This window comes from Phalacrocorax carbo, chromosome 2, assembly GCF_963921805.1.
Source record: "Phalacrocorax carbo chromosome 2, bPhaCar2.1, whole genome shotgun sequence".
Classification (NCBI taxonomy): Eukaryota; Metazoa; Chordata; class Aves; order Suliformes; family Phalacrocoracidae; genus Phalacrocorax; species Phalacrocorax carbo.
In genome coordinates this window covers 20,573,111-20,582,304 of record NC_087514.1, presented here as the reverse complement: position 1 = coordinate 20,582,304, position 9,194 = coordinate 20,573,111, and positions in this window count along the sequence as shown.

Below are 9,194 nucleotides of genomic sequence, written 5' to 3'. Positions count from 1 at the left end.
GAGGAGAGAGGTGGAGATTCAGTTATGAAAAGTTCTGTCTGGGACATTTTGATGTCCATTCACTTCCTCTTCACAGACGTGCAAGTGTGCACTCCAGTTTATCTCTGTGTGGGCAGACAGCAGCATGATGAGAGGTCTTGCTTTGGCTTTTTCTCCTGAAGGTATTTCTGCCAGTAATGCTTTCATTTTTTAGCATTAGGGACAGTTTTTTCCCTCTCCCTTGTCTTTGCAAGTACATGACAAGAAAGTGCCATGTAGATATGGGCATTCTTTGACAGTTCTACAGCTAGAGTTGAACATGTCTCTCCCTTGAGGCTCAGGATCTCTGAAGGGATCTCAACAGAAGTAGCAGAAGACAAAAGAATGGCTGCACTACTAGTTGTGTGAGGTTACTATTTCTTAACATCAAGAAGAGAAACTCCCATCAGTTCACTTGTTTTTAATCAGAATGATGACACCTAGTCAAAGTGATCCATGCGAGAGGTCAAGAGAGAAACTGGAAGAGTACTAGAGAACAATGCTTGGGACCAGTCACATGAATCTTTAGGCCCCATTTTTTTGCAATATCTCACCCACAGAGCTGAGGAAGAAAGCCAGTTGTGAAAATCTTCTTGATGGGAAAACCACTTTCCCTCATATGTTTCCCTCTAACAACACACCTCTCTCCAGCTGCTTTCTAAAAAAAATAGTAAAAATGTTTAAAAAAATGCCAGCTCTGTGCAAATGGGTTTCCTTACAGAACACTGTGGCCTCAGTGTTCACCCAAGTGACTTTTCCTTGGGAAGAGGATTAACACTGCAATACCCCACAGCTGCGACAAGTTACAGTAATTGCTACTTGTTGAGCCAGCAGAACCTGCTCATCTGTTCAAGTGACTGCTCACTGACTGCAGAAGCACTGATTTGGACTGGCTCTGCTGTTGCATATGCCTCAAGTACAGTGTGTTCGGCCAAGGCCCCCTAAAAAACCCAGGCTTATAGGATAAATGCATTTGAATTGACTCTTACCTAAGAGACAGAAGAGTAAGATCAGAGATCCTGTAACACAGGGGCATTTGAGAACACCAATTTTTGTGAAGTGAAGCATCTGTTTTTATTCTAGGTCTCCATTACTGTCTGCAAAAAATATTACTAGCTACCACTTGACACAAAGTTTGAGACAATGAAATGGAACTACTAGATGAATTCCTTGTCAAAAGCACCTTAATTCTTTTTTTTTTTTTTTAAGTACTGCTGTTATATCTCCAATCAGAGATTGAAACTGATTTTTTTCTGCAGTGCTCTTGCCAAATGCATCATTTTAGACAGTAAATTACCTGGAAATATATGCACCCAACCTCTGATACATTTTCAAGCAAAGAACCAAAAAAAATGCTAAGCTGCCAACAAGCCCAACACAGTTAATTCCCTTTACTGCCTCCTTATAAAGGTAGCTTTATGGGGTTTTTTTTTTTGAGATTGAAAAAAAATGTTGTCTGTCTGATGTTCTAACCTGTTCAGCACCTTTTTATTACTTCTCTAACCTGAATGTTGTTAGCAGCTCCTGCAGCTTGATACTATTTCTCATGCCAAATGTCTCAGGGTACTAAGACTTTTTAAATTAAAACTGCAGTTGTGCTCAAGTCATTTGAAATATGACTGACTAAACTGTTCTGCCACAATTCTCTCTATAGCATGACAGCGTCAGCTCAACCTGCTTTTTTTTTTTCTCCTGCTACAGCCTTTTGATATATATTTCTGTTTCTTTGATGCTAAGCAAGAGACCACAGGATCAAGCCCTCCCAGGACAGTTCACCACCACAAACCAGATGTTTATCAATCACTTTTCGTATGATGGGCACTAATTTTTCTAAATAGACTGCACTCAGCATTTCTCACAAGGACTCAACAAAATTAAAAAATAGATTTCAGGAATATTGCAAAACAAATACATACATAAAGAAGAATTTTGCACATGAAATTGGGACCTCGGCACTATCAGCTCTACCGGTCTACTTCAACCTGCACTGCTGTGGGCAAAGCAGTCTAGATTTGGGGAATTTTGCTGGAGTGCCAAGAAACACAAACCTCAATACCAAGTTTGGTATTGAGAAAAAGAACACGCACCCACACAAAAAAAACTCTCTACATAATCCCCTATCTTCCTCCATCCTCGGTCTCTGTTTTCTTTCTTTTTGCCATGTATTACACTAAATCTATCAAAACCCATCCAGTGAGATGGTGAGCCACAGTCCCTCAGGGGAGTCCGTGCTCTGGCATTGGTCACCCACAGCTGCAGTCCCTCAGAGGAGTACCTGCACTGGCAGGGATCGCTCACAGGCCCATCAGGGTGTCCATATCCCCTTCAACATGGAAAGTCTCCTTCTCCAGGAGTGCATCTCCAGATCCCAGCAGTTGCCGTTGTCCTTCTAAAATATTTTTGAGTAACAGCACCAGGGCTTATGGATTTGGTTGAAATTTTGATCAAGGATAGATTTTCCCACTGTTGACAACACTTGACAACACTTGTTTCAGAGCCAGCTGGAAGCAGCTGTGACCATAGCAGGGTAGTTTCTGGCCTCCCCACAATGGTCACCACTGCCTCCCCCTAGGCTTAAAACATGTAACTTATGCCCACTTATGTCTGTATGCCAAATACTAATTTGGAAAAAATTAAAATGTGCTGAAAAATAAAATGGCCACATGTGACAATGTATTGTGAAAATATCACTGAATTTCTCATACCTCAGGTATTCATGTTGTACCAAATATTTCTCACCAAAAGAATTCTTTGAACTTGTAATTTTTATCTAAAGTAGACATTTAAGTTTGGGGTTTTTATTTAAAAAATAATTTTGCCAACTGGCAGATACCAGTCATACCCAATTCCAGTTAGCAACTTGCAATCATATCCCTTTGAATCATTTACTGAAATAAACAACTCATGGAAGAAATAATACTTTCTTCTTTTTTTTTCAAACAAAAGAGCAAAAATTAAAGGCCTGGCATTTTCTCTAAAAGGCTAAATAACAATTATGAAGCTTACAGTCTTCTAAATAGCAATTTGCATAACAGGCATTGAACTGGCATTGAATATGCAAAGCACTGGGTCCAAGCCAATGCCTTCCCATGCTGTTGAGAAGTTCATATTTGCACACATGCTTTCTGTCTCCTCCATGATCCAGAGCTACCAGGGCTGGTTAAAATAATATTCTTGGAAGAAATTAGGGCATTTTCAGAATTTTGAGGGCTTATTTATCTTATACTAGTTTTTCTGTCGTTGCTGTCTGCCACTGATGAAGAACTGCCTTTGCAATTATACTTTTTCATGAAGAAGAGAAAAAGGATTTATTCCCCCCGCAGGCAACGGGTTTACCTACACACACTGAATAGAAGAGGTAAGGAAGATCTCATTACAAGGCCAGTTTTTTAAATTCAATAGTATTTTTGTGTTCCCATTTACAAAGAAAATACTTATCAAAATGTGCCGTATACTACCCCATACAGCACACAGTTTTGAACAACTCCACAGAAACAGCTGGTCATGTCTTGTGAGATACTGGATGGCCTCCTTTCCTCTTAAGATCTCAATGTCCTGTGCTACTGACATTTTTTATTTCACTATATCATGTCTTTTTTTATTACTGCTACTATTGAATAGTTGTTAAAGATGTAGGTGCAACACACCTTTTAGTTATACATTGCTTTGAAGGTCTGAAGCTGAATAGTATCTACCCATGGGGAAATTTTACTGGCACCGGCATGTGTGAGCCTGTGCTTCTGATTACATGTGATTTTAACTTCCAAAAAGTTTAACGGTAGGATTCTTGCCAGTTTAAGGTTATACTATTCTTCATCTTGGGCAGAAAATTTTCGGAATGTGTTTGTTTTTGTCTTTATCTGTAGCTGACTGAATACCAATATGAATATTCTCAAAAAAAGGGATGACATTTTAGACAGCAGCCAAGACTGTGTTTTTACAGATTTGTGCCTCCTCAAACTCACGGTGATTCACTGAAGTTTCTAGGGGCCTTCTGGCAGCTCACAAACAAGATGAATGCAGTGGTTTCTCATAGCTTCATCTCAGAAAGTTCTACAGATACAGCTGCAATATCTAATGAAGCTTCTGCACCTAGGTATCTGTCTTAGCTCCACTCCATTAATGTGACATAGCAGTATGTTACATGGTAGAATTGTTTCTGGACTCCTATAATTTATCATCTCCTAAACATAGCTATATTTGAATCTATTTTAATTTAGATGAATATGTATGGCTCCCAACAAGCATAGATGAGGAGAAAGGCTGGTGATGATGACCTCTGGCAATCTGTGGAGAAGACAGGTGCCATATCATTGTGGTTTAACCCAGCAAGCAGCTAAACACCACGCAGCCATTCGCTCACGCCATCCTGCAGTGAGACCCCTCAGGCTTCTTGTTGCAACTTCATTGCTGCCTACCTGAAAAATCAATACTGGACAGTAATCTGAGGGCTGTACCAGGGTAGGAAGCTTTCTTTTCACATCTTTAACCCAGGCCCCAGGGAGGCAGCAGACTTCCCTAAGAAGTGGGTCTGGTCTGCATAATAGGCCTCTGTTCCCTTCAGAAGGGAGTCTCCTGTGACAATGACCCAACTTTTTTCTTTATGGAAGTGATTTTGATGCAGTGTGTAGGCCAACTTAACCTCGGCAACACCTTCAAGCTAGATGAACCATCGTCCTCGTTATTGTTTGGTTCCACTTGCAGAGCCTCAGACCTATGATGCAAGGGCACCTGGGAAGGTGAGGGGGTCACAGAGAAAATGCGCCTGCCGTGCTGGGCAGGAACTTGCCACCATTGCCCCCTATCCCTTAAGTCACTGTGTTCAGCCAGGTAGAGAGAGGATAGGGAAATCTCTGTATTATGCACCCTGTCTACCTGTTGGGCCTGCCTCAGGGAAGGTAGGGTGCAATTCTAGTAGTCTCTCTTTCGATTGTTCTCCCTTATACTCCTCAACCTACTCACCTCATCCTGGAGGTCTGTCACTAAGTGGAGGAGTTCCTCTACCTGGGCACATGTCCCACAGGTGTGCTCACTGATGCCTTCCAATACTGGCATAAGAGCAGGGGACACCCTGCAGCTGGACGCCTGAGTGGCAGCCTGTTCCCACCGGCGCTCTGTCTGGGAAGCTGCGTCAGTCATGGAGGGCCTTGAACCCTCTGTATCCACGACTCCAAAACCCTAGGGGTCGACCTCGGGTCTCCCCTGGCGCTTTCTGCCAGAGGCTCCAGGTAGGGCCATTCTCCCCGGCTGTGGTGTAGAGCACATTTTTTACATCTTGTCCTGCCCGAACTGGCCCAAGGCCTACTGCATGAACTATCTCCTGTTTAATCTGTTCAAAGGCTTGTCGTTGCTCAGGGCACCATTTGAAATCATTCTTCTTCCAGGTCACTTGATAGAGAGGGCTTACGATCAGATTGTAATTTGGAATATGCATTCTCCAAAAATCCATAACGCCCAAAAACGCTTGTGTTTTGTTTTTGCTAGTTGGTGGAGACATGGCTGCTATTTTGTTGATCACATCCATGGGGATCTGACGACGACCATCTTGCCATTTTATTCCCAAAAATTGGATCTCCTGTGCAGGTCCCTTGACTTTTACTTTGTTTTACGGCAAAACCAGCCTTCAGAATGATTTGGACTATTTTCTTCCCTTTCTCAAAACATTCTTCTGCTGTGTTGCCCCACGTCAATGTACTGTAGGTGTACTGGAGCCTCTCCCTGTTCCCGTACAGTCTAGATCAGTCCATGGCAAATGGTAGGACTGTGTTTCCACCCCTGGGGCAGTCAATTCCAGGTGTACTGGACACCCCTCCAAGTGAAAGCAAACTGTGGCCTGCACTCTGCTGCCAGAGGGATTGAGAAGAATGCATTGGCGATATCAATTGTGGCATACCACTTGGCTGCCTTTGACTCCAGTTCGTATTGAAGTTCTAACATGTCTGGCACAGCAGCACTCAGTGGTGGCATGACTTTGTTCAGGCCACAATAGTCTACTGTTATCTTCCAGTCTCCATTAGGTTGTCACACTGGCCATATGGGACTGTTAAAGCATGAGTAGGTCTTACTGATGACTCCTTGCCTCTTCAGTCAGTGAATCAGTTTATGGATGGGACTCAGGACGTCTCAGTTGGTGCAATACTGCCACCAGTGCACAGCTGTGATAGCAATTGACACCTGTCATTCTTCAAACCTCAGGCAATCCCACAACACAAGGGTCCCCCAAGAGACAGGGCAAGGTGGATAGCTGTTTAATTTCCTCCATCTTCAAAGTAGCTATTCCAAAAGCCCACCCTCTCCTGAGGTAGTCTATGCCAAGGATGCACGGAGCCTCTGGGCCAGTCACAATGGGGTGCTTTTGCCACTCATTCCCAGTTAGGCTCACTTCGGCCTCCAATACGATTAGCTCTTGGCATCCCCCTGTCCTTTCAGAAATACAGATCAGTTCTGCACATTATAGCTTCATGGCATTAAGGTGCACTGTGCACTGGTGTCCACTAAAGCCTTATACTCCTGTGGGTCAGATGTGCCAGGCCATCAAACCCACATAGTCCAGTAAACCCGGTTGTCCCTTTCCTCCACCTGGCTGGAGGAAGGGCCCCTCTAGCCCTGGTCTTAGTATCCATTACTCATTTCTTGTAAATACAAATTAGAAGTTCCTTTATTAAGATCAGGAGTAAGATCAGCCTTTCTACTCTGTCTGGGGAATTGCGCACTGGAAACTGGAGAAGCAATTTTCCTGGAAGAACCCTCTTTTGTGGCTGTATTTTCTTGCAGCTCATGTACCCATGTCTCAAGGGTTGAAGTAGATTTTTCCATCCTACTTCCTCATGTCCTTTCCATGGTCATGCAGGTAAAACTACAGGGCGGCTCATGGTGTGTACCCTCTATATCCTAGAAGGTATAGAATAACAGTGCTTATAACAAATAAAAAGAATGCTTATAACAAAGTTGTTTTAACATGCTCTGGTCATATCTGTCATTATCTCAACCCTTTGAGCCTCGTGTTGGGTGCCAAAAAGGACTGTTGTGGTTTCACAGGGCAGGCAGCTAAATGCCACGCTGTTGCTTGCTCACTCCCCCCACAGTGGGATGGCAGAGAGAATAAAAAAAAGTAAAAATGGTAAACCTCGTAGGCTGAGGTAAAGACAATTTAATAGGACAGAGAAGAAAGGGATAATAATAATAATGATAAAAGAATATACAAAACAAGTGATGCACTATGCAGTTGTTCAGCACTCCCTGACCAATGCCCAACCAGTTCCTGAATAGCAGACCCCTGAGCAGCAGACCCTCGGTCAGCTTTCCCCTAGTTTATATGCTGAGTTTGACATCATATGGTGTGGGATATCCCTTTGGTTAGTTGGGGTCAACTGTCCCGGCTGGGCCCCCTCCCAGCTTCTTCTGCACCCCCAGCCCACTCACTGGTGGGGTGGTGTGAGAAACCAAAAAGGCCTTGGCTCTGTGTAAGCCCTGCTCCACAATAACTAAAGCATCAGTGTGTTATCAACATTATTCTCATCCTAAATCCAAAACACAACACTATACTCACTACTAGAAAGAAAATATTCTCTATCCCAGCCAAAACCAGGACACATGTTTAAAACATTTTGGTCCTATGTGAGATCTTACATTAACAAAACTTTCAATGCAATTTTTTTCTTCAGTGAATGCTTTGTGGAAGTGTTTTTATAAAGAACAGAGCAAAAATTAGCATAAGAGGGCTTTCATATTAGTGTGAGAGGAGTCAACTGGAATAGCACATAACGAACAGATCAGATAAATGTGCTTAGAGTTGAATATCATAGAATCATAGAATAGTTTGGGTTGGAAGGGACCTTTAGAGGTCACCTAGTTCAACCCGCCTGTAGTGAGCAGGGACATCTTGCCAAATTCAGGTCCAGCTGCACCTTGGCCCTCCTGACCCCATCCCTACAAAACCAGGCAGAGTCCCTATACTATTCCCAGGATCCCTGTCCCTACTTCCACTGCCTTGCAGTTCCCTCTTGCAATATAACTTGTGAGAAAGAAACTCATTAAAATAAGCACCACCACAGCCAAATTTAGAATCTCACTCACTCCATGTTTCTTTAGACATTTCAATCCTTCTGATCAACCCTCACCCCTTGCCTAGTTCCCAAGAAGGCAGAAAGTACACACAGTGCTGTGTACATAAAAAACTTCATTGCTGTCGATCAGCCTCAGGGCTGCTGCAAAATGGATCATGATATACTCTCAAAACCTTTAAAGTATTTATTTATAGAGGACAGGGGTGGCATCAGATTTCCTACAGGAAAGAAAAGTGACTTCTGCTTGGCAAATGTAGCATTGAATATGGGCTACAGCTGGTGGACAAATTTGCTGCTGGAATAATCAGGCAGGTGAAAGCAGGCTGAAGGAAGGCACTCCCACCGTCAGACTGATGTGGAGAGAACAAATGGCTTGCTCTTTTTAAGACTAACTCAGATGGAGGAAAACACACATTTCAGGAATTCTGTTTTATAACCTGCTATATTCCACAGAAGAAATGCTGCTTAAGAAGCAAAATTGTCCTCTTCTAGGCTTCAAGTCCTATTCCAGATCTTAAGAAATATATGCTGGGTTTCACGACCGGTCTTGAACATAGCCTTGGTGGTACAACAGTCCAGGCTGAAATGCATACTACATCTTCATTGTTAGCAAAGGGTCCATCAGCCTTAAATGACCTGTATTTGCTCAAGAAGCCTTCACCTATATTTATATCTGTTAATTAGCCATTTTAATAGGGAGAAAGTAATTTGGGTTTATGATAAGGTTATTTGTGACAGGAAGTTCTGTTGTACAGCCAAGTTCTCCATCTCCTCTGTGTATTCAGCACAGTAATGCTGACTTTCTGCTTATAAACACAAATATATTCTTCAGTGACAGTATGGTCAAAGATCTGACTTTTCTAAGTGGATTTGGAGGCTTCCCAGATAATACATCTGCACTTTCTTTTTACATCACACCTCAAAACATGAGGCTGACTAGAGAAATCATAAGAATTAATATATTTCTCCAGAATGTATGTGCTACCTACATTCTGTCTCTGAATACCGTTTGAATTTTCTTCAGAGTGGCTGGCTGTGTTACTCAGAAATACATGCCAAAACATCTGCAAGTCAGCTACATATCGCAAAGCATCTGCAGCTTAGAGCTTG